Source organism: Sarcophilus harrisii, chromosome 2 (genome assembly GCF_902635505.1).
Source record: "Sarcophilus harrisii chromosome 2, mSarHar1.11, whole genome shotgun sequence".
Lineage (NCBI taxonomy): Eukaryota > Metazoa > Chordata > Mammalia > Dasyuromorphia > Dasyuridae > Sarcophilus > Sarcophilus harrisii.
In genome coordinates this window covers 444,262,044-444,289,735 of record NC_045427.1, presented here as the reverse complement: position 1 = coordinate 444,289,735, position 27,692 = coordinate 444,262,044, and the positions used below count along the sequence as shown (strand labels likewise).

Here is a 27,692-nt window from a genome sequence, read left to right as displayed (position 1 = left end):
GGAGGGGGGAGGTAAGGCAGGGAGGGAGAAAAATTTAGAACACAAGGTTTTACAAAAATGAATTTTGAAAACTAACTGTACACATATTTGGGAAAATAAAATATTAAGAATTGGGGAGAAGGGGGGGAAGAATGGGAGCTCCTTGAGAATAGATTCTCTCTTTCTCCAAATGCTTATCATAGCACTTTGCACATATTAAGTGCTAAATAAATGATTAATTCATTCACTCATGTAAGTGGAGAAGGAATGTTTTATAGAGAAATACGGTATACATACAGTTGGTTGAATGGTATGGGACTTAAAGAGTATTGCAATGACAAAAAAATAAATAAATAAAGGAAATATTTGATGGTAGAAGAGGATGAAGCAAGAGCCCAAGTTAACTTCGATCTAACAAATGGGTAGGGAAACTGAGTTGGGGTTAATCATAATAACTGAATAACTGACTCGTGTGTGTGTGTGTGTGTGTGTGTGTGTGTGTGTAGTGCTGAAAAAAAGCTCTTAAGCAAAAAACTCAACTCTATTTGCTTCAGTTTCCTCATCCATAAAAATGAGCAGGAGAAGGAAATAGTAAACTATTCCAGTATTCCACCAAGAAAATTCCTAAAGGGGTCATGATCAGTTAGACATGACTGAAACAACTAAACAACAATAATTCAAGTAAAGTCATTCAAGTAAAGTCAAGTAAAGTCAAGTAAAGACATGACTGAAACAACTAAACAACAATAATTCAAGTAAAGTCAAGTAAAGATAAGTGTCTGGTTTTCCCATGTAAATGCTATGGTTTTATGAAATAGCACTTGTATGGAAGTCAAGAGCATTGTTTTTTTTTTTTTTTAGGCCTCTTTTATTGGTGACCTGTGAAGCTTTGAAGCTCAATTTCCTCATCTCTAAAATAAGAATAGACTGGATGTCCTCTAGGTCTTTCTACTTCCAACCTTTTTTGTACTACTAATCTTGGGTTCAAGCTTTGCTAGCCAGAAGCAAATTCCTGAGCACCTAATCACAGTTTTCTGTGTGTAATAGGAAGATATTAATTGTGCTGCCAACTTCAAAATGCTAGGAGAAAAACATTATATAAATCTTAAAACCATTGGAAAGATGTGGACTTGTACTATTCCACTGTAATACAGAAACTCAACCATTTTTATTCCACGGACCCCTTTTGCAGTACATGGGCCCCTTCTCAGCATAATGTTTTTAAATGCATAAAATAAAAAGGATAGGATTATTAAAAAAAAAAAAAAAAAAAAAGATCAATTCTATTCAAATGGGACTATCAAAATATGGGATAGCTAAGTGGTTCAGTGGATAGAATACCAGACCTGAAGTCAGGAAGACTCATCTTCCTGAGTTCTAATTTAACCTCAGACACTATCTGTGTGATCCTGAGCAAGTCACTTAATCCTGTCTGCCTCAGTTTCCTCATCTGTCAAAGGAGCTGGAAAAGGAAATGGCCAACCATTCCAGTATTTTTGCCAAGAAAACCACAAATGAGGTCATGAAGAGTTGGACATGAGTGAAATGATTAAGCAAATCAAAAAAAAATCACAGATTCCATGTTAAGAACTCCTCTCCCGAGGGCTGTTTCAATTCTGATATTTTTTGTTCTAAAATCTGGACTCTATAAGTCTAGGTTTCATATCCTATGTTCCATAATATGGAGGCAGCTCTTTCATTCCCCTGCTATGTCTCTGCCTTTTCTACTTAGTGATTTTTATAATTCCTTGCAATTTAGTGTTTATTGGGACAGCTTTAACTATCAAGTTTCCTGTTAAACTAATTTTTCTATGCTAATGTAGCTATAGAGCAGGGCTTTTAAACCTTTTTTGGTGTTGTAAACCCCTTTGACAGCCTGGAGAAATTTATAGACCCCTTTTCATAATAATAGTGTGCTTTAAAAAAAAAAAAAAACTTGTAGGAAATGTCAAATTTCAGGTTAGAGGTTAGTAAAAATGAAAATGTAGGAGGTCAAAGACCTCCTGAATGCTACCTGTAAACTTCAAAACCTCTGTCATAAATAATAGGACTATAAACTGCCTATGATTCAAATTAGTATCAGCCTCCAAAGTAGTCCTATTGGGAGCCTGCATTCTTCTTCCAACAAATCTGGCATTGGTTAGAATTTCAAAGGACCTCAGAGTTCAACCTCTTCATTTCACAGATCGAGAAACTGAGGCCTAGAAAGTTTGTGACTTATAGTGGTAATAAATAGGAAAACTGGGATTTGTACCTTCTTTGACTCCAAATCCAGAGCTATTTCTACTATACTTCATAGTCTTTCCCACTATGCATTTTTGAAAATTCTCTCTGGAAATAGGCCTTAGTGGCTGGGCATACCTGTTACATGGTGACTAGAGTTGAGAAGGTCTGAATTTGTGACCAAGTTCTAGCACTAACTAGCTATGTAACCACAGGTGGCAGGAGGAGGTTTTTTCTCCCCACCCAGCAGAATTCCCCTCTTACTCATCCAAGCAATGAGGATCCCAGTACCCACTTCCTCTGCTATTGCTTAATTTCTTTCTAAGCAGAAAGAAAGAGTAGTATGACAAGAAGGAGCAGCCTCCATGGGGGATGTCACAGCCCAGTGACTTCTATTCCTCATTTCTTTCAAAGGACATGCTCAGAGCCCGCCCATACTCATATACTGAGAAATATTGTGCTGTTAGCTGCCATATCTCTTCACTGTCCTAGTAATGAGTTTCTCAACTCAGTCCTATAAATAACCAACTGACTTGAGTTCTTAAATAGATGTGACAGGCTTACAACTCCATGGCATTAGGCAGAGCTGGGCAAGGGAGGATCATGGAAAAGGCCGTGACAGCAAGGGAACGTGGAGCATGATGGCTCAGGAAAAGGTTTTCCTCAGGAAGAGGCAATTTTTAAAACCTTAAACAGGAAGCTTATTTTCCATGCCCAGATTCTTTTTTTTTTTTTCCTTGAATAATGAAAAAAAGGCAGTGGAGAAAATTCTGAACTAGACATCAGATCTGTATTTCAGTCAAAGCTCTGTCAACTGACTTTCTGTGGAAACTTAGGGAAATTATTTAACTAAGGTTTGGTTTCCTTATCTGTATTATGAGGAGGCTTTGGCCCCTGGTTTTCTCTAAGATCTCTTTCAATATGACAGTCTCTGATCCTATAATTCTGAATGTTGCAAAAGAACCATCCACAAATTAAGAATTGTCTTAAAAATTATTTCCCTGGGCTACACTATATAGATTTTGCCAATAAAGAGTAAAACAAAGCTTGTGTTTGGCCCATCTCAGACAGGAGGTGCTAGGAAAAAATGCTAAACTAGGGCATTGAGCAGTGACTGGAGGAAGGTTGATGTGGAAGTGCAATATCCATTTTTAGGAAGAGTAAAAGTCTGCAGAAGAGAGGAATTCTGGGAGATGGATATATGAGCCAGGACATCAACATTGAAAGCTTGAGACCAAAGCATTACTGTAATAGGGCAACACAGGATGGAAAAACAGCTAAAAAAAAAATGCCCCTCCAATTCAATTCAACAAACATTTCTAGACTATATAAGGCAGAAAGTTTCCCAATAAACATCTATCAGCACAGTATTAATTGTCTTCCATAGGCTCAAGACTAAAAAACTGAAGATAGGGGAGCAGAGAGTCTAGGACAAAGACACTGGACCCAAAAGACTGGAGCTGTGCTCCCAGTTTTTACCTCTAACCAAATGTGTGATCTTGCCCAAACTGATTCATCCTTACAGGATTCAGCTTCTTTATCTTCTACAATGAAGGGACTGCTAAGGTCCTCTCAGCTCTAACATTCTATGTTCTGAGGTCCCTTCCAGTTTTAATATTTTTATATTTTAGCTCTGAAATTCTATGTTCTAAGTTCTCTTCCAGTTTTAATATTGTAACATTCTATGTTTTAAAATTTCTCCCAATTCTAAGATGCCATGATTCTAAAATCCTAATTAATAAGTACTTATCATACATTTCTTCCATACAATTATGCCTGCTTCAGTTCCTCATTATAAAACAAGCTACAGAAAGAAATGGCAAATGGAGTAGCCTAAATGAGGTCTACAAAAGAGTCAGAAACAGATGAATGACAACTATTCATTTCATCACTGTGCTGTGCACTGCAAGGACCAGAATAGAAGACATAATATTTGCTTCAACTTGAACTTCACCTGGAAAAGGATGCTGGATATAGAAAGTACTAGATGTTCAATAAATGTTGAATTATAAAGTTTTAAATGGTATTTACATAATCTTTTAATATGACATATGCCCTGAAGGAAGGGACTAGGAGAGCATTTGGAACTCAAAATCTTTAAAAATGAATGTTGAAATTAAATATAAACCAAAAGAAAAAATGTTACATGCCTTGAAACAATTGGTCTGGTTGATAGTTTGTCATGGATTATTATTATAGTTTATGCTTTGAAAGCAAGAAGGGACCTGAGAGATCAATTAGTCTAAGAGTTCTTAGCCCAAGGTCCACAGGGGAACCTCCTCCTCCTCATTTATAGATATTAGTGAGTCTATGAACTTGGATGGAAGAAAAAATTCCATTTTTATTCCTAACTCAAAAATAGCATTTCTTTCTTTAAATTTATTTGAAGATTATTTATTATTCAAAATTATTTAAAAGCTTTATTCTGAGCACCAGCACTTAACACTTCCTAGCTATGTGACCCTGGACAAGTCACTTAACCCCAATTGCCTCAGCAAAAAAAAAAAAAAAAAAAAGCCTTATTCTGAGAAGAGGTTCATAGGCTTCAACAGATTGCCAAAGGGGCTCATGACAAAAAACCTTTGATCCAGTCCAACCTCTTCACTTGAGGGTAAGGAGCCTCAAGCCCAGAGGTAATAAGTAGGGATCAAATAAGATAATAATTATAAAGCACTTAACCCAGGGTCTGCCATGTAGTACATGCTACATAAAAATTAGCTATTATTATATAGTTATCTACTACATGCTAGGTACTGTGTCAACTGCCTTGGCTAATATCTCACAACTCAGTGAGTCATCATCACCATTTTACAATAGAAGAAACTGAGGCAAACAGAAGTTCAAGGCCAACAGCTAGTAAACATCTGAGACTGGTTCTAAACTCAGGTCTTCCTGTCACCAGGCCCAGTGTTCTAACCACTGTACTACCTTTTGTCTCAAGTCACAGATTTCAGATACAAATGCAAGTGTTCTGGCTCCAAATCCAGTAATCTTTGACTATTTAACACAAACAACATGGCAGCAGATCAAATGTCCTTTTCCTGTTTAGGGTTTCTAATTCAAGAGGAAAGAGCCCCCGGAATCCCTAGACTATGGTATGTAATAGTCCCTGTAAATGGTATCTCTACTGCCCATAAAGCCTGCACTGTTGTCCCTTGCTACAAAAGGCCTTTTGGACCAATGTCCTTTAAGGTCCTTTCCAGGGCAGCGAGGGGGTGCAGGGGATGAAGCACTGGGCTTGGAGCTGAAAGACTCGTCTCCATGATTTCAAGTCTGGCCTCAGACATGCACTAGCTGTGTGACCCTGGGTGAGTCACTTAACTCTCTGTCTCCATTTTCCATCTATAAAATGAGCTAGAGAAGAAAAATGGGAAACTGTTGTCTATGTTCCCTAAATGGGGTCACGAAGAGTTGGAAACAATTAAACAACAAGATCATTTCCAGTTATAAAACTATGATCTTATGATATTGATTCCTCCCAGGTACTCCTTCAAAATGAATCCACATATTTATTTTATATTTACCAATTTGTGTGCGCATTATTTCCCCTAATAGAATGTAACTTCAATGAGGAAAGAAAACTATTTTGTTTTTGTATCCTCAACACCTAGCATGGTGTCTGAAACATAATAGGTATGTAATTAATGCTGAATTGGATTCATATTTAGATGCCACATTTTTGGCTAAATTATGTCCAAAGTGTATACTAATATTATATTTAATTTACACTTTAACATATTTTACATGTATTAGTCAACCTGCCATCTGGGGGAGGGGATGGGGGGAAGGAGGGGAAAAATTGGAACAAAAGGTTTGGCAATTGTCAATGCTGTAAAATCATCCATGCATATAACTTGTAAATAAAAAGCTATAATAAATAAAAATAATGGATATTTTATCCATTATAATGGATAAATAAATAATGTCCAAAGGAGAGTTATCAGAACTGGAAGCCAGGATATATATGGATTGGCTGAAGGAAGTAGTTTGGCCAAGAAGAGAAAAAGCCAGGCATAGGAAGGAAGTTGTCATCAAATATCTGACATGCTATCATGTAGGAGAGAAACTAAATCTGCGTGGTACCAAAGGACAGAATAAGGAGGGCTAGGCTAAAATTGCAGAGAATTTTTTTATTTAAGAAATGTTCTAAAAATGAAACTGACAAAAAGTGGAATGACTTGCCTCAAAAGAGAATACATGTGAAGTGCTTTACAGAACCTTAAACCACTAAATGAAAGCTATTATTTTAAAAATAATTATTTGTTATTAGCAACAACAATAATTACCTCATTCTTAGAAGTTTTCAAGGAAAGCCTGAATGGCCACTTATTAGAGATATTTTAGAAAGATTTTCTGATCAAGTTCGGGTTAGATTTGGGTGCAATGGATAGACTACCAGACTTGAGATTGAGAATACTTGTCAAATTCTGTGAATTCAAATATGGTTTCAGACACTTCCTAGTTGTGTCACTTTGGTCAAATCATTTAACCCTTTTTGCTTCAGTTTTCTCATCTATAAAATGAACTGGAGACGGAAATGGCAAACCCACTCTGGTATCTTAGCCAAGAAAACCCCAAATGGGGTCACAAAGAATCGAACATGACTTGGGGGGGGGGGGAAGGAAGACTGAATAATTGAAAGGGTTAGATTCAGTGGTATGCTGATAAATATTTAGCGACTTGCCTCTCCCCTTCCAAAAAATATGCCTGACACACTTTTAAGTTGAATCTGCATTATTAACATTTTCTCCATTACATTCCTAAGTCTAGACAATCAACAAAAAAAGTAATCACATCCTAATTTGTAGAGTTTGTTGATTGTGGAGGTGTAAATGCTCACAATGAAATTTTAACAGCTAGTTACAGCTGTTTCCAGCACACTCCAGTTGGACTAGATGGCCTTTGAGATTCCATGATTATAAGTCCAATGCCTGGGCAACCATCTGTTACCCCAAAAGTCCTTTAGTACTTCCTCTGGTTAACTAATTGCCTCCACGCTCCAGTGAGCACCAGCTGTCTAGAGGAGTTAGTATTTTTTCCGGTCAGCTCATCATTTAAAGGGATGGAGTGTGAGTCCTGTGCCATTCCTGGGAACCATTCCCTTTCAAATTCAATTCATCAAATATTTATTAATTGCTTCCCAGAAGGAATCATAGAAATCATCTAGTTATAGACTACAAGGCTGTTAGACTAGAAGGGACAAAAGACTATCTCGAGCAGGAGTTTCTGTCTTTGTGTGTGTGTGTGTGTGTGTGTGTGTGTGTGTGTGTGGCAATGGGAGTTAAATGACTTGCTTAGAGTCACACAGCTAGGAAGTGTTAAGTGACAGAAACCAGATTTGAACTCAGGTCCTCCTGACTTCAAGACTCTATCCACTGAGCCATCTAGGTGCCTCCTCTTACTATTTCTTTAGCAGTCTAGTACAGCCTATGGACTGATCTCCTCAGATTAATGTTTCTAAATGCATAAAATAAAATATATACAATTACAAAAGAAACCAATATCAATGAAACAAAGTTCATATAACAAGTTAGTTGGAGAACCTGATCCAGAAAAAAAGTCCTGTGCATCCCAGCTTGGGGGCCTTTCAGTTATACCCACTGCCAACCATTGTATTCTAAGTACAATATGAGCTACAAAGAAGTTAATGTAGTTTAGTGGTGTACTGAATAGAGTGCTGGCTCTGGAGTCAGGAAGATTTCTCTTCCTTAGTTCACATCTGGCCTCAGACAAATAAACAACCAAACCCACCACCAGGGAATTTACAACCAAGTTGGAGAGGTATCCTTCAAGGAATCTTACATTTCCTCAAAATGTGCATTCCCTTAAATGATGCAGATCATGACCCATTCATTCCTTCTTATCCTACACAACTCTTTTCTATGTCACCAAAACTATTTGGTATTGGCTAAGGAATAGATTAGTTTATCAGTGGAATAGATTAGGTTCAAGGGATAAAACAGTCAACAAATATAGCAACCTAATCTTTGACAAACCCAAAGATCCCAGCTTTTGGGATAAGAACTTAATGTTTGATAAAAATTGCTGGGAAAATTGGAAACTAATATGGCAGAAACTAGGCATTGATCCATACTTAACGCCGTACACCAAGATAAGGTCAAAATGGGTTCATGACCTAGGCATAAAGAATGAAATTATTAATAAATTAGAGGAACATAGGATAGTTTACCTCTCAGACCTGTGGAAGGGGAAGGTCTTTATGACCAAAGCAGAACTAGAGATCATTACTGATCACAAAATAGAAAATTTCGATTATACCAAACTGAAAAGTTTTTGTACAAACAAAACTAATGCAGACAAGATTAGAAGGGAAGCAATAAACTGGGAAAATATTTTTACAGTCAAAGGTTCTGATAAAGGCCTCATTTCCAAAATATATAGAGAATTAACTCTAATTTATAAAAAATCAAGCCATTCTCCAATTGAAAAATGGTCAAAGGATATGAACAGACAATTCTCAGATGAAGAAATTGAAACTATTTCTAGTCATATGAAAAGATGCTCCAAGTCATTATTAATCAGAGAAATGCAAATTAAGACAACTCTAAGATACCACTACACACCTGTCAGATTGGTTAAGATGACAGGAAAAATAATGATGATTGTTGGAGGGATGCGGAAAACTGGGACATTGATGCATTGTTGGTGGAGTTGTGAACAATCCAACCATTTTGGAGAGTAGTTTGGAACTATGCTCAAAAAGTTATCAAACTGTGCATACCCTTTGATCCAGCAGTGTTACTACTGGGATTATATCCCAAAGAGATTATAAAGAAGGAAAGGGACCTGTATGTGCACGAATGTTTGTGGCAGCCCTTTTTGTAGTGGCTAAAAACTGGAAACTGAATGGATGTCCATCAGTTGGAGAATGGTTGAATAAATTGTGGTATATGAAAATTATGGAATATTACTGTTCTGTAAGAAATGACCAACAGGATAATTTCAGAAAGGCCTGGAGAGACTTACATGAACTGATGCTGAGTGAAATGAGCAGGACCAGGAGATCATTATATACTTCAACAACAATACTATATGATGACCAGTTCTGATGGACCAGGCCATCCTCAGCAACGAGATCAACCAAATCATTTCCAATGGAGCAGTAATGAACTGAACCAGCTATGCCCAGAAAAAGAACTCTGGGAGATGACTAAAAACCATTACATTGAATTCCCAATCCCTATATTTATGCACACCTGCATTTTTGATTTCCTTCACAAGCTAATTGTACAATATTTCAGAGTCTGATTCTTTTCTACAGCAAAATAATGTTTTGGTCATGTATACTTATTGTGTATCTAATTTATATTTTAATATATTTAACATCTACTGGTCATCCTGCCATCTAGGGAGGGGTGGGGAGTAAGAGTGAAAAATTGGAACAAGAGGTTTGGCAATTGTTAATGCTGTAAAGTTACCCATGTATATATCCTGTAAATAAAAGGCTATTAAATAAAAAGAAAAAAAAAACTCTTTTCTATGTCTTCCCTAAAGGTTTCCATAAGGGAGCCACACAATATTTTAGGTGTCTTAATATTTTATTGGAAACAATCTGGCACATCAATCTATCACCAACTGGTATCTTTTGCTCTTGGCTGAGACAGTGATTAGACTCTTGGTCTTTTCATGATGACTGATTTAGACAATTTCTGTAGGGAATCATGATAGTCTATATTGATGTCCAATATTTCATCAATTTCCATATTCTATCTCACTTGTTTGTTTAAATACATCAGTTTGGAGTTATTTTAATTGATCACCATATTTCTCATGTTTATTCTTAAAACTTGGTGTTGATTTTGTTCTTTGTACTAATAAATCAATAATCTAACTGAATACAGACAATTGACTTGGAAGTTATTCCAATGCAAGTAATGAAATATTTTTATCTGTTAATACAATCAATTTCTTATTTTGTAATATTAGTGTTGGTTATATCCAGCATCTCCCAACTCTCTTTTTGGAAAATGTATTCATGATATGCATGTAGGAGGCTTCTGTGTAGCCAATATGCCTTAAGCTTCTTTGATTTTTTTTGACCTACATCATGCTTTCCCATTTATTTTTCACCATCATCCCCTATGCCTACCTTTTCAAGGAAATGCTTACTTTTGCCAATTACTAACTTATATGCCGATTTAATTCAGAGGCTCTTATCAAGGTCCTCATAGTATTTCTTTATTTTTTTATCCTCTATATGGTAGCCTTTTTGCTCATGTTCATTACATAGTCATCACTGTAAAGTAAGATGACCAAGTGTCCCATAAAATTATATTTCTTCTTGCCTTTGGGTGCATTATAACACTAACCCCACCATCTGCCTTTCCAAGAAGAACCTGTGAGCCTTCTATTTAGGTGCAATTTTATTATATCTTCTGGCTTCATTGCAAGAATGTCAATATTGATATGATTTAGTTTTTGCAATATGTTGACTCATTGGTGAATGGGTAAGGATTTCACATTCAGAGTGCCAACAGTTACTAATATTTGCAGATTATCTAGAAGCTGTATGATTCTTGGCAGCATTTACCACTTTTCTGCCACCCTCCCAATGTCACTGCAGAAGTAGAGACCTATATAGAAGTGAGACCCATATCTGTCTTTATTTCATGGGCTACCCTGCCCAAGTAATTCACCCTGTGACTTGCATTTTGGTGAAGTCTCTCCTCCTTAACAAACCTGATCTTTGGCCTATAGACATATATATATATACATACACATTGTTGTTTAGCCATTTTGTCACGTCTGAGTCTCTATGACTCCATGTGGAGGTTTTCTTTGCAAAGACATTGAAGTTGTTTGCTGTTTCCTTCTCCAGGCCATGGCAAAAAGGTGTCTTGCCCAGATCACATAGCTGTAAGTGTCTGAGGCTGGGTTTGGGAAGATGAGTCTCCCTGATTCTAGGCTCAGCACTCCATCTACTCCGCCACCCAACTGAGATGTTTTCTATCCAGATGTGGCTGCTGGGCCTGCCACAGCTTCCTGGAGCCACAGGGGACAACTGGGTGAAGATGGACACCAAGGGTGGATGAGCAGCCCTGAAAAGCGTTCGGCAAGCCCTCACACCAGAAATGGTAGTTCTCCCTCATCACCCAATACATCCCATACACATATATACACATATACACCACATACACATACACCTCCATATACAAATAAAAAGATAAATAAAGATACCGGATTATAAGTAATGGGTGCCCAATGAATAATACAATAAGTGCTGCGGATGAGGTGGTCCAAGAAGAAAGGTTGCATAGGACTAGATTGGTCACAGAAGATTTCAGAGAAAGTTGGACTCTACCAAAGCTAAAAGATAAACCAAATAACTTATGGGTTCAATTTCTAGTTACATGGCACCAACATAAATTCAATAGTACTAAGAATGTTGTCCCTGGAGTAATAAAACCTGGGTTTAAGACCTGATTCTACTATTTACTAGGTGGGTGTTTCTGGCAAAGTCGTTTTCACCTTTATAGGCCTTATTTTCTCCCTCTATAAAATTAAAAGGTTGAATTAGCTGGTCCAAAGATCCTTTCCAGATCTAAATCCTATGGTTCTAAATCATCCAGTCTTTTTGAACTTCAATTTCCCCATTTGTAAAACAAAGATAATCCTTACACAGGATTACCTTATAGGACTGTTATGGGAAAAGTACATTAGAAATTGAAATGCTATGGTAAAAGAAGTGTTACTTTTTTTTTTTTAATTTATTATCATTATATCTTTTTATTTATAAAACATGCATGGGTAATTTTTTTCAACATCAATCCTTGTAAAACCTTCCGTTCCAAATTTTCCCCTCCCTTAGATGGCAGGTAATCCATGTTAAATTATATGTTAAATACAATATCTCTATATATATATTTATACAGTTATCTTGCTACACAAGAAAAATCGGATCTAGAAAGGAAAAAATAAGAAAGAAAGAACAAGAAAGAAAACAAAAATGCAAGTAAACAATATCAGAAAGAGTGAGAATGCTATGTTGTGATCCACACTCAGTTCCCACAGTCCTCTCTCTGGGTGTAGATGGCTCTCTTCATTACTGGACAATTGGAACTGGTTTGAATCAGTGAGTTACTTTTTAATTGATATTCCCCAAGTACATTACATTTATATCCAATAAAAACTCATTTCAATTACATAAACATTAATGAGTTTGTAGCCCAATCTAGTCTTCTTATAGGAGTGTGATAAACACACAAGCCACACCTTGTGAGAAGTTCCATGCTCATGTACACTCATACACCCACACTCCATGACTCAGACTTCACAATGTCTCTCCCAAAGCCAAGGTTCTCCAGAAACCTGAGTCTAGGCCAGGTTTTGCCACCTAGACAAAGCCTCCAGGGTGAATTTAGTAACTTCCCAGTATTCTATACCCACACTTTATTCTCTACCAATCAGTAATGTAAAAGTTCTCCCTTTAATAACAGAAGCTATCATTTCTATAGGGCTTTATTTCTACAGGGCTATTTCTGCCCACCCTTGATTCTCTACCATCCAATGATATAACAGTCCTGACTTATAATAATAGAACCTGACATTTCTATTGGATTTGGTAGGTTAAAGTGCTCTCTTTGAGGTACCATCTCACACCTATCAGACTGGCTAAAGTGATAGAAGAGGAAAATGACAAATGTTGGAGGAGGTATGGAAACATAAGGATACCATTGTTTGTGGAACTGTGAACTGTCCCAACTATTTTAGAGAGCAATATGGAAATATGCCCAAAGAGTTAAAAACTTGTATATACCCTTAAATCCAGTAATACAATGATTAGGAAAAGAATTTACATTCTCTAAAATATTTATAGTAGCAAAGAACTACTATATATAGTATACTATAGTTTTTGCAAAGAACTAGAAATTGAAGGGGGGATGCTCACTAATTGAGGAATGGCTAAACAAATTGTGGCATATGATTGTGATAGAATGCTATTAAGCTATAAGAAATGATGAGCTGATTGATCAAAGAAAAACATGGAAAGACTTGCATGGTTAGGTTTTTTTGTTTTGTTTTGTTTTGTTTTTTAAGTTCAAAATAAATAAAAATAGTTTTTAATTTTAAAAAAGAATGAAAATAAGTGCTATCCTCATATGGGCCCTGTAGAGTAGGTAGTACAATTAATTGCTTTTATCCCAATTTTACAGAACAGTAAACTGAAGTTCAAAAAAGGAAATGTCTCTTTACTTCTCTGACTCAGTTTCCTCATCCACAAAATGGGATAATATTTGCAATACCTCCTTCATAGGGTCATTTTAAGGAAAGAAAGTTGCAAACTTCAAGTACTACAGAAATGTATGCTATTATCAGATAATTGTTAATAATTCACTCCAAAACACATCACAAAATATTTAGTATAGATCAGCATGTTATATAGTGCCAGGGATGTTTTGGAGCATAGGTTACCAAAACTAAAGAATTCATTACTTAATGGACAAATTTACAATAATAAACCTATTGATACTTATCTAGGTGGTTCTCAAACATTCCTATTCTAGAAACCATCCCCAAAGCCATTCAGATTGGTAGGACCCATCAGCACTTGCACTCAACTGGAACAGACTTCAAGACATTCACAATCTATCAAAATATTGGTGAAATGGCAACCTAATGCAATCGAAAGCATGATAACTTTAGAGTCAGATAAAAGCCTAAGTTTGAATTGTATATCTACCACTTATTAATTAACTTTGTAACCTTGGGCAAATATTCTTGCCTCTTTCTTTGAACATCAGAATGACAAAATATTAGAGAGCTAGATAGAAACTAGAAATACAGAATCTTAGAACATATTAATCAAAAAACAAGGATGTTTTAAAACATCTCTTTTCCAGGCATTATGCTAGGTACTACATATACAAAGGAAAAACAATAAATGGTGCCTGCCTTCAAGGAACTTCATCCTAAAGGGAGAAGCAACATGTATACAAAGCACATATAAATAGGTAACTAGGTGGTGCTAGAACTTGAGACCTGAGCTCAAGGATATTTAACTTCTATCTGCAAAATGGGAATAAAGGCACCTATTTCCTGGAGTTGTTGTGAAGATAAAATGATATAATATTTGTATAACAATTAGTAAGCCTTAAAGTGTAATATAAATGCTACAAGCATAGATTATTAGAACTGGAAGGGATATCAGAAGATAGGTTAGAATAAAAAATGTTGAAATATAAAGATTTCAGAACATAGAACGTTAGAGCTGGAAGATATCCTTTCATCTGACAGAGAAGGAAACTAGGATTGAGAATGGGTAGTAACCTAGGTAGGTTAGCCTTTTAGCATACTTGTATTACTTACCTCGAAGAGATGTTGTGAGGAGAATGTACATAAAGTGATCTGTAAACTATAAAGTGTTTTCTCATCATCAGTACTTCATCTGTAGCCCATTGAGGAGTTCCTCAGCTTCTCACTGATAAATCAGTATCTTCCCCTCCTTCCTCCCTCTCCCAAGCTGCTCATCTTGTGGCCAAGAAATTCAGAAGAGTACTTAACTATTCTTCTGTATATACAGTTCAAATCATCAACATTCAGAAGAGCAACTAAGGCTAAAATGTTCTAAACAACCTGGAAAATTCCTTTTGCTCCCAATGTTTTCCAAGGCCATTCCAACAGTGCCTCATGACTAGACATGGAACAGTCTTTCAGAGACAGGAGTACATTTTTCTCCAATGTCCACGCCCCAGGCTCTTGTGGTTCAGGGCACAAATGAAGTCCTGTCCCAAGCTTAATTTGGTAAATATCACTGAAATTCAGGAGGGTGAGAAACAGCCAAATTTAAACATGAATCACCTAAATAAGGTGTGATGCCAGAGGGTTTAGGGAGGGATTCCGTAATTTCTCCCCACCAAAATAGTGTTTATTTAGAAAAATAGTAGTCTATGTCTTAACAAGCATGACCCTCATTCTCTTAGCTAGGGTTTATCAATTGACAGAAAATGTTAGAGCTATCAAAGACCTTAAATATTAGAGCAGGAAGCCACTTAAAGATCATCTCTTTCAAATCTTTAATTTTATAGATCAAGAGACTGAGACTCAATCACATAATGGGTGAATTGTGAGGCTGCCATGCTGCCTCCAGTGAAGCTTCTCAAGGCCTAGTAGGGGTAAGGATGCCTGGTGATACCTAAAGTTGAGGTATGCTTCTAGTAGTTTTGTAAAATTATTTTTAAATGTTGTATTTATATTTGTATGAGGATAATCTGTTTTCTTTTTATTGTTCTGTCTCCAGACTTGCCATTTTCACCCCCACTTTGGAAGGCCAGAGTTATTTCCAAGTAGCAGTATGAAATGATGGAAAAAGCACTGACTCTGGAGTAGCATGACTTGGGTTCACATCTCCCTGTAAATGTATACTACTTTTGTGACCATTCTCAAACCATTTATCCTCCTGGGGCCTCAGAGTACTCATCTATAAAAGAAGTGAGATAGATCAGATGGCTTCTGAGGACCTTTCCAACTCTAGATGTATGATCCTCTGATTATAAATGTGCTCACAGAAAATCAAAATTAAAAGGGACCTCAAAAGTCACCTAATCTACCTCCTCCTTTCTAATATAAATCCTTTCTACAACAGCTCTGACAAAAGCCATCCAGACTCTCTTGGAGACCTTCCAAGTGGAAGAAGCCTTCTACCTCCCCAGGGAGGCCATTATAGCTTGTGACAGCTCTAATTGTTAAGAAGAGTTTAAATGTGCCTTTCTACATTGCTTCTCTTGCTGCTGTCAAGGGCCAAGGAGAACAAATTTAATCCTTCTTTCACATCATACTCCTTCAAATACTCAAAAATGGCATGAGACACCCTTCTCTTCCCAAGGCTAAATATATATTCTATCTGCAGGCAAAAAGTAAATTTCATTTTTCAGTAATTTCTAGTGGTGTCCAGCTCTTCATGACCCTATTTGGGGTTTTCTGGACAAAAATACTATAGTGTTTTGCCATTTCTTTCTCTAGTTCATTTTACATATGAGAAAACTGAAGCCAACTTGGTTAAGTGATTTGTTCAGGGTCACACAGTTATAAAGTGTCCAAGGCTGGGCTTGATCTCAGGAAGACAAGACATTTTATCAATTGAGCCACCTACCCACCCCAAATAGTATAAGAATCTGCACAAATGAAAATGAAAAACAAAGATACAGTAGCGTGTCAAAAGAACATAGGGTCTGGGTTTAATTAGCCAATGTAGTCCTCATCCCTGGGATGGAATGAAGAACATCAAATATGACTTTATATCCTGGCTTTAATATTTTCTAGGTGCTTGATCCTGGGCAAATCCCTTAGCGTCTCTAAGGCTTCATTTTTTCATCTTCAATATGGAAATACTAATATTTACATCACTAATTTCAGAGAATACAATTAACACATTGCTTTGCAAATCTAAAAGCTTTCTAGAAATGTGACTTCTTTTTGTTTTAACCCTGACATACAGTGTACTCCCTGAACAAGTCCAGTCACAGCTGGTTCTATGTGTAAAATCCTTTATCCCCTCTCTTTAGGTCTTATTACCTTGGCTCATCCTGCCTCCTGGCTCCTTTGGTATCAGAAGATAGAGGCTACTCTCAGCTTGGGAGGTGGGGAAGAATCTAAGCATTTTTCAGTTTTGAGGATCCTGAAAGTGAGTTTACTTCCCCCAAACTGTTCAAATGCCCAATTCTCTAGCCTTCTTGCTGAGTTCTAACATCAAACAGAGGCCTCCTGCTACCATATGATATACTAACTCCAGAATATACACAGCACATTGTTTTGCATCTTAAGTATAAAATAGTTTTGGTAGAAACATTTATCAAACCCATATGTTGCCTCTTATTTTTTTCTTTTCTGGTCCTTCTCTTCCCCCCCCCAAAACCTCTTTTCAGATGGTTTCCTACTGACTCATTCACTCCTAATATAGATTTGTATCTTCCTCTTTTGGACAAAAAATCCCAAGAGCACTTTAGATTCCTGATAACTCAAACTAAGGACAAAATAGGTGGCCTTTGGGGATCACCAAGGGAAAAATGGAAGCAGCAAGTCATGTGTGTGTGTGGCAGAAAGAATACTGAGGGGAAGTCAGATGTCCAGAAATCTAGGCAAATGAACTAAATGATATTTAAAGACTTTTCTAATTCTAACATTCCATGTCATAAAATCCCTTCCAGTTCTGAATCTATAGATTCTAAGATTTCTAGCTTCCAAATCCAAGAAAGAATCTGCTGGTAAATATTCAATAACTCAGGGTGAAGGGGTTGGTGGGGAGCCAGAGACAAACTGTCTTTGTGATATATTTTAAAGTTTAATCTGCATTACTCATATTTTCTCCATCACTTTCTTAAATTTAGACAATTGACAAAACAATTAAGCCCTGATTTATGGCATTTACCAATTTCTGAGGTATAAATGATCATACTAAAAATTTAACAATCAGTTCTCTTTACCATACCCTTGGATTCAAGGATTCCAATTGGATAAATCAAAACATTCTCTTACAGAGAAAGGGATTCTAAAGAGATGTCTATCTTTACAGTGGACTATTATTAAGGGTGGGTATCTGGATGACACACTGAATAAAGAGCTGGGCCTGGAGTTAGAAAAAGCTAAGTTCAAATATGGTCTCAAAGACTTACAACTGTGTGATCCTAGTTATTCTGTTTGCCTGTTTCTTCATCTATAAAAATGAATTGAAGAAGGAAATGGCAAACCACTACAGTATTTTTGCTAAGAAAATCTTAAATGGGGTCACAAAGAGCCAGACATGACTGAAATGACTGAACAGCATTACTGATGAAGGGCCTGAGTTTAGCTCTGGTTGGTCAATAGAGTGTAATTAGTTAATGAGTCCCCAGCTACCATATCTGAATCTACCTGAAGAATTCAAAGCCTGACCTGGAAAAGATCCAAGTCTATGGGCAACACAGGCTTAGCCCCAACTGGATACTGTTCCCCACAGCTCTCTTACCATCAATTCCCAACACAATGTCTTATTTGTGGCATTCTGGGAATCCCAGAAGGGAAAGAAAAACAGCTTCTCACAGCACCCCTCCCCTCCACTCCACCAATAAATAATAATCTATCAACATCCTACTCCCCCATGCCCAGACCAGCTGCCATTCCAAGAGCTACCCACTAGGAGAAAAAGTGGTTCTATCAAAAAGACTCCCCCACCCCCACACTACCTCCCACCACTGCTGCTTCTAACACGGGCCAAGCTGCTTTCTGTACACCAAATACATTCAGGGAAACAGACTGTCTCAGGGCCAAGAGTACTGGACTTTGAGTACAATCCTGCCTCCCACCACTTACTAGCTATAGGAAAGTCACTTCCCCTCTCTGACCTTAGCTTCCATATTTGTGAAATGGGAGTAATAGTGTAAAAATCAAATCAGATAATAATTATGAAAAGAACTTTGTAACTGTGTAAATTATTATTGTGGAGTAGGTCTGATTCATTTGAATTGTTCCTCTTAGATAAATAACAATAAGTATCTGCTTGTCTAACATCAGAGCTATTTTATAAAAGAGCAAACCCAGAACAGTATAACCCAACCTGTTGCCCCATCTTTTCTGACTCCCTTCCTCTCCCACCCCCAATTTTTCAGTTCTGAGGAGAGAGGACTTGCCTTCCTTTTCCAACTACTATAGCATTAACTTCAAGAGTTGGAATCTTTCCTAGACAATCAGGGGCTGCTTTTAAATGTGGTTTACTGATGAAGGGTGATTTGGTGAAATTAAATACCTCATCTTTAAGTCTAATTGTTGGGTAGCCATTGCCCAAGTTAGAATAATAGAATGTTAGAAGAGATCTGAGAGACCATCAAGGCTAAACCCCTCATTTTACAGAAGAGGAAACTGAGGCTTAGAAAAGGGGAAGTAATTAAAATTCATACAGTAAATCAGAGTAACGAAAAATTAATTACATGACGTTGGATGTCTCTTTACTTCTCTGCGTTAATGACAATAGTACTCATTTCCTTGCCAAAATCTGTTTATAATGTCCTGAGTGGAAAGATGCAGGGACAACTGGATTAGAATCACAGTTCTTTCACTTATTAGATGTTTGACTTTGAACAAATCAAATACACTTTTAGACCTTTACTTTCTTCTCTGGTAGAAAGAACATTAATACTCACTTCACCTATTTAGCTGCACTTTTTGTGAAGATCAGATAAGATAATGCATTAGAAAGTGCTTGGTAACTGTAATGAGCTATGTAAATGTAAGCTATTATTATTACTTTACTGGATTCCCTCATCCCATGAAGTAACTGCCATTGTGGGTCACTGCCTTGGATCACATCCCAAGAGAGCTGAGATTGCTCCAGCCAAGTTTTCTTTTTCTGCTTTGTAAAGTATCCAAAGTATTATCACTGTAGCCCCGGAGCCCCTAAGCTCTGTACTTTGTTCTTATAGAAATTCTATAGGGCTTGTTCTCTAAAGCATGAATGAGTTTAATATAATCTCTGTCATACAGCCTTCTCAGCAAAACAGTACTAGATCCTCTGGAAGGAGAGCTGACCAACTGTCTGTCAATCAACCCTAGCAGTTACCTCCAAAATGTGTGTAGCAAGCCCTTCAAACAACTTCCCCATACCAGGACTCCACAAATGCTGAGCATCATAGAACCCACCAGGTTTCATTGAGCATCTAACAATTGGGAGAGTGGAAATAAGGGAAGAACAGATAGCTGCTTACTTTTTTTTTTTTTTGGCTGAGGCAATTGGGGTTAAGTGACTTGCCAGGTCACACAGCTAGAAAGTAAATGTCTGAGGCCAGATTTGAACTCAGGCCCTTGACTTCAGGGCTTTACCCATTGCACTACCTAGCTGCCCCAGCTGCTTATTTTTTTAAAGAGCTTATAATCTAATTGGGAAAACAAGAAAACACAGTTAAAGGCTAGTCGGCTAGAGCGCTGAACTTGGAGTCAAGAAAATTGTGAATTCAAATCTAGACTCAGGCACTTACTAGCTGTGTGAAATTGGGCAACATCCCCCACCAACTGCTTTCCATGTTTTTCATAGTGCTTTGCAAACTTTTAGGTGCTACGTAAATGCTAGTTATTAGTAGGAGGAGTAGTCTTATACAACGTAAAACCATAAGCAAAAAGAATACTTTCTTAAAAAAACAAACCAGAATTTATACAATAAAACCTTTTAGAAATCATACTGTTGGCAGCTTCTACAATCATTCCTTTTCTCAAACCATGATTAAAGAGAGACAGACAGAGACAGAGAAGACAGACACACAGACAGAGAAAAGGAGGCAGGAAGGGATGGCAATGTAATATAGTAAAAGGAACCCTAGTCTGCAGACCTGTGTTTTAATCCCAGCTGTGCTACTAAGAATTACAAGGAAGAATCAATCCTTTCATGAACTTTCATCCTACATCTATAAGATGGGAGAACAACATGAATGTGATGGAAGATTGCTATATAATAATAAATCACAAATATGTAGATTTCAGATAAACGTGGAAAGGTTTGTCTAAACTGGTGCAAAGTTCAGAGCAATACCATGTAAATGGAAACATCACTAAGAGGAAACAGAGTCCTGGGTAATTGAAAACACAAAAATGGTGCTAGAGAACAAATAATGGAGCATAACTTCTTCCTCTTGGTACGACAGGAGATTACCAAGGCAGAATGTCATATAAAGGTCTGACCACAATGTGTCAGGTATTTTTTGCTTAACTGTTTAAGCAAACAGTCCAAGTTAAATTAACTCATGGAGGTTATTCCACTGATCATGCTCAAAGTTGCCCTTCCTAGTTCTGACCAACTATACTCTGAAGCCTATTTCCAACCATGGGATGACTCAGTGTGGAAAGGACTCCACATTTTGGTATGACATGGCAAATTCTGAGTGATTAGACTTCCTCTGCTGTGTAATAAGCACTTCAGTGTGTTGTACCAATTAAAATAACTGACAGCTCCTGCTTTAACCCTCCAGGTGACATCACCATGCGACCCAGATATTTCCAGTATAGAGTGAGAATGGACTGGTTCTTTACACCTCCAGCATCCACAACAATCTTGTCCACATGGCACCTGGGGCATGTGGGCTAAAGTTAATGAGCTTTTGCCTGAATCCTCCACTGCCTTTTCTTCTTTTGTGTTCTTTCATGATTTCAGGTGAACAAAAGCATCTATCCAGAAATGACTGTGTCCAGGCTTAGAGCAATCTTGTGAATTCAAGAGGTCAGAAGTCCTGGCTCCCATCAAGTTTGAATTGCACAGTGGCAAGAGGACATGTTCCTGGCAACTAGTCCAGTAATACTTAGAGAGGGTAGCAATTGAAAAGACAGTTGGTTCAAGCCTTTCCTGTTTACCAGCAGACATATCCCAAAAGTTGTTTGAGAGTGTAGAGTCAAAGTAATGTAAAATGTTTAATTAGCAGGCCCTCAAATTTCTTTGTATTTTAATGGAGTTCAGAACCAACTTCCCAGAAGACTATAATAGTAATTATAAACTACATTACTTAATCCAGTTTTAAGGCTTTCTGTTAATAAGCACTGTTTCTTAACTTTTCCTTTGTGTGTAGGAATAAATTACCCATCCATACTTAATTCACATTTTACACTGAGAATTTTCTACTTCCCCCTTTTGTGGGAAACCCTAGGTGTTAGTAATAACCTAGATTGTATGTAAATACACCACTGAGCTGGTGGATTAATAAACTAAAGTGTAAGAGAAAAGGGAGCCTAACCCCTCCCAAGAAAAGCTAGGTTTCCCAGAATTGAATTTGAACTTTCATTTAAGAAGAGAGTTGGGAATGGGGATGGGCTTATCACCAGTTCTTCAATATTAGCTTTGTTACAAGGAAGGATTTAGTCATCAGGCTGATAGGTAGAGGGAAAGTTCATATTCAGAAACGTGGATGATTAAGAAAAAGGTGTCAACAATTTTTTAAAAAATCAATGAAATAAAAGTATGAGTTGGCACAATTATCTGTAATGTCAGCTCCAGTCAATAAGTATTTAAAATACTTATATGTGTCAGGCTTTTACTAAGTGTTAGGGGATATAAAGAAAGGCAGAAATAACCTGTGACCCAAAGGAATTTACATTCTAATGGAAGAAATAATATGAAAAATCAAACCAAACAAGAAAAAAACAAAAAATAAAATAAAACTAAATACATACAAGATATATTCAGAGTAAATGGAAGATAATCCAAAAGTTTTATATTTCTATGGTTGCATATTCTAAAGATTTTTTTAGCTATAATATTCTGTGTTCTAAAGTCCCTTCTAGTGGATTTCTTTGACAAAGAGACCTAACTCAGTTTCAATTGATCAATGATGGACAGAAGCAGTTACACCCAAAGAAAGAACACTGGGAAATGAATGTAAACTGCTTGCATTTTTGTTTTTCTTCCTGGGTTATTTCTACCTTCTGAATCCAATTCTCCCTGTGCAACAAGAGAACTGTTCGGTTCTGCACACATATATTGTATCTAGGATATACTGCGACATATTTAACATATGTAGGACTGCTTGCCATCTAGGGGAGGGGGTGAAGGGAGGGAGGGGAAAAATCGGAACAGAAGTGAGTGCAGGGGATAATGTTGTAAAAAATTACCCTGGCATGGGTTCTGTCAATAAAAAGTTATTATAATGAAAAAAAATAATAAAATAAAGTCCCTTCTATTTCTAATATCCTTTATAATAGCATTCTTTCCAGCTCTAGCATTCTATATTTTAGGTATCCTTCTTGATAACATCTATCAGTTTAACAAAACTGAATGCTTCTTTTTCAGGAACTGCTATGAAGACTCCAGGAGTCCATTTTAAAACCATCCTGGCCACAGGCCCAGCTTAGTCATGAAGCTTAGGCAGGGAGGAGTAGGGCTTTGTCAGCTTGGATAACTACCTCTCTGAAGTCTTCCCCTAGAAGAGTGGGCAAAAAATCAGGAAAACATATGTTATGTTTGCAAATACCACCCACCTAAGTCCAGATAATGTCGGCCATTTCAGTTTAACAAAAGAACCACCAACAGTTCCAGTAAGTGGTTCCATGTTGATATAACCTTGAGTTCAGCAATAAAGACAATTGCTGCACTGGAATAAGAGAACCATGGAATATTAAAACTGCTAGAGACCTGAAAGATCATCCAATCTAATCCCCTGTGACTGATGAGGATATGACTGCGGATCAGAGGAGGTAAGGATTTTCCAGAAGCCAATCAGCAAGTCAGAGAAAGTCAGGACTAGAACCTAGGTATGTTGATTTCTGAGCTAGGGCTCTTTCCACTCTACTTTATAGCCTCTCTAGCTACTTAATCACAACAATAATCACACAGACTGTGATATTTGCCATGCATGTTGCTCAATGTGACATATGCTGTTGAAAAAAAGGTGGTTTCTGTGCATTCCCCAGGGTGATTTCTGGTGTGAATGACTCAGCTTAGTTGTCTACATTAGTTAACAAGACAGTTGTATTTCCATGTCCTTAAAAAAGCAAATTGTGGAATTATAGAAAGATCTTGTATATGGAGTCAGAAGACTCCATTCTATCATTTTCTAAACCTCCATCTGCAGATGTGTAAAATAGGGCTAATACCCACCAATATTACCTATCTCAAAGAATTGTTGTGATGATCAAATAATACACACAAAGCACTTCATAAATCCTAATTCAGTATATAAATTTTAACAATTTTATGGACCCAGTAACATTTGATATGCCTGTTGCCCAAAGCGTAGCCTAAATAAGTTTATAAAAACTTATTACCTGCTTCAGGGTGATAAATTTTTGGATATAAAAATTCCCACCAAAGTGTAGTGGGCTTACAATATGTGTTGGTGGAATGAATTATCTATCTTTACAAAATTACAGATCCTTAACCTTTCAAAGTATTATTTTAAAATCATTAAAATCTATTATTGCAATGATTTTCCACATGCTTTGCAAAGAAGTTCAGACGAGAGCATTGAACTGGAAATGTAGACAACTTGATTCAGCCCCCAGTTCTACTATGTGACCTTAGCCAAGTCATTTATTTCTCTAGGTCTTGGTTTAATCATGTAATAGAATGTATCCAACAAGTTAGATATAGAAAAGACATTAGACTTTAAATTTTAAAACTGGAAAGGACTTAGAAGCACTTTTAGATCTAGAAAGAACTTTAGGACATAGAATATTAGAATGTAGAATGTAGAGCTGAAAGGGATGCGAGATCATCTACTTCATAAGATAGAAAAAACATCCTTTTACATTCTGTTCTGTATGATAAAAATAACCAAATTCACATTCAGAGAAGAAATATAAGAATGTTCCTTCCTCCCTTTTTTGGTTTTAGAGGGAAACTATGAATAATGAATACTACACATAATATTTAATTTGGTTGATTTGCTCCTCAAAGTGACTCAGTAGCTTCTTTCCCCTCCTCCCTTGTTTCTTTTTCTTTCTTTGTTATAAGGAGTGTAAACTCTTTGACAATAAAAGATTTATTGCCTTTATTTTGCCCTTGTTTTCCTAGCACCTAGCACAGTATCTATCACATATCAGGCACTTAATAAATGCTTGCTAACTGATTGAAGGGATGGCTTTCTAGGTGAGAAATGGATAAGAATATGAAATGAAGGTAATATAAAAACAAATAATATTTTAAAAATCTCAATAACCCTATATTCAACGCTTTCTTCCAATTCCAATATGCCATGTCATTGTAGTCTTTGATCATCCTTTTCAGCTTTAACATTCTATGGTTGTAACAAATCATCTAGTCCAACTCCTAATTTTTACAAATAACAAAACTCAAGATATAGGTGGTAAAGTGACTTTGCATAGAAACGAGAGCACATTTCAATACATTTTCCTCCTACATAATAGAGATTAGCATCAACTTAATCCAATACTGGTTAAGCAGTATAGGAAAGTGTTTAGTGTGAAGTACTCATTTGCCTTCTATGTGAATTCAGACCAAAGTCTATTTCAATCTACTTCCTTTAATGCCTTTCCTTTCAAAGTACTGATATGAAACCCAAAGAGAAGAGAATTATACAGTGGAAGTAGCTTGCGTGTCACTAGCAGACTGTCTAACCAGCGGAAAGGCTCTAAACAGTGACCTCAGAAACCACAGTAAATGCTAAAAGGATGGGCAGGCTCTGTGTTAAAAGGCATATTATATTTTTACTTAATTTTCACCAGCTGCCTAAATACTGGTTTCCTTCTCCAGATTCCTATCTTCATTTTTTTCCCCTTAAAATTCAGCATTTGAAGAACTGTCTGCTCTGGATTCCAAATCAAACTTTACTTCTGCAACATCCTTTTCTGAAGAAAAGGCCAGTCTGGTAAAACATCACAATGACTACTAAATCTTCTAAAGCTTTTTTTTTTTTTTAATGTCTACATGTCATGAAAAAAAATAATAAATTCAGGTTTCTAGAACTGCTTGCCACTAAGGAGTTCTCAGAGTCTCAGTTTATCAAATGAGAGAACAAGTCTAGATGGTTTTTAAAGTTCTATCCTGTTTTAAAAGTTTAGTTTCTCATAGGCTAGGTTCTAAGTCCTTTCCTACTCTGACATTCTATGCTCTAATATTCCTTTTAGCTTTGCTATTTATGTGTGCTCTGCAAAGCTAGGCTGGATGACTCATAATCCTATCCCTTCTTTGTCCTCCTCCTCCTCCATAGGAAAAATTGTGCTGCAACCTCTACTGTGGTTGCTGTTTTCAGTGAATACATCCATGTATCCAGACAATAAAATCAAAGACTCAAAAGGAAAAATACACAAACCAAAAGCAAAAAACTTGGTTTAGCTTGAAAATGTTCTTTCAGAACTAGTTCTTTTCAGAAGCTTGTTTTTATAAAATGTATCAACTATCCTCATCTCAGTGAAATAAGCACTATAAATAAGCCTTTACTGGAGTAAGGACATTAAAATTCCATTGCTCTGAAATTTGTAAGCATTGACAAGTACCAAGGCAGAGTAGTAGAAAAAACACAGAACTGAGAGTCAGGAGACTTTGGTTTTAGTTTTAGCTCATTCACTAAATCATCTGGATAAACTGATTCACTTGTCCGAGTCTCATTTCCTCTTCTATAAAATGAAAGGATCAGGTTCATTGATGCTTTCCATTTCCAATTTTCTATATTGTATTCTAATTTTCCTTCAAGAAATAACATTCTATAACCCTGGCTGGCAATGCTATTCTGCGTTCTAGGGTCCTTTCCAATTCTGTCATTTTAGATTCTAAAATCCCTTTTAACTCTACCATTCCATGATTTTAAAAAATAACAATGATTTTAAAATAAATGTAGCTTTAAGAAAACTGACATGTGTACATTTATTCATGAGCAAACATTTTTACAAATTCTTTAATCTAATCCAAACATTTCATCTTCCAAGATTCATCATTGTTTTGTTTTGTCTGTTTGTTTTTTGATGAAGCAAAGAGAGTTACACAGCTAGTTTAGTATCTGGGGCCACATTTGAACTCCAGCCCTCCTGACTACAGGGCTAGTGCTTTATCCACTGTACTACCTAGTTGCCCCCAACATTGATTTTGCTAAAAAAAAAAAAAAAAAAAAAAAAAAATTAAGATAAATACATGAAATGGAAGAAGGGAAGTGCTCTATTATTCTATTTTCACAAAAATTTCACTAACTTATATAAATTTCATCCAGATGCCAATTCAAACTAATCTGAACTATTTACAGTTTCCCTGGAATGTATAAATAGCAGTCTGAAAAAAAAATCATTGCAAAGTAATGAGACTGAGTACCAACATTTTCCCAAGAGACTCTCCCAATGTTCTGTCAGAAAAACATCATCTCCATAAAACCCTCCCATCTGGTCTGTCAAATCCTCAAAAATATGTCCTCAATAGGGCAGTTTAGTCCATAATTGAATGAAAGATCTCCAAGAATAGCTTAGAGACACCAAGCAATTAACTCACGGCATCATTATCCCTACTGCCGGGGAATGATGGTTTAAAATGATAGTTTTTGAACTAAGAAGGAAATTTAGATCAAAGAATGTTCAGGCTGAAGGGATCTTTGAAATCACCTAATGCAACTCCAAAGTTTTACAGATAAGAAAATTCATGTTCAGAAAGAAGTGACTTGACTATTAGTGAAAGAGGAAGAATCAGAGCCCAGGTCTCCTGATTCCTAGTCTAGTATTCCTTCCACTGGAATAATCTGCATTTAGCCTGTTCTAATTTTACAACCAGAGGAACAGGTGCTATGCAAATTATTATCAAAACAACCCCTAGAGGCTAGTTTTTCCTAAATGATCATTTTCCAGGTGGACTCCTTTAATATGAAAGCCCTACCTGAATGTTATCCTGGAAAAGCTGTTTTTCAGCTTGTAATGTTTAAGGCAAACCTTGGTCAAACTCTCTTCTTCTAAGGAAATACATTTAAAAGTTTAGAAGTATTGATCAGGTAAGCATTTAAAGTTTCTAAATGAAAGAAGGTGAGTGGTGATAAAGTTTTAGCATAATTGTGTCTTCTTATTCCATGCAGAATGTCTTTAGTATTGTATCA

At 36.6% G+C, this 27,692-nt stretch overlaps 1 protein-coding gene across 1 annotated transcript in view; it reads right to left on the bottom strand.

Annotated features, from left to right (window-relative positions):
- The window catches only part of GSN (gelsolin), a 75,799-nt gene that overhangs the window by 47,083 nt on the left and 1,024 nt on the right, over nt 1-27,692 (bottom strand). The window lies entirely within an intron of this gene.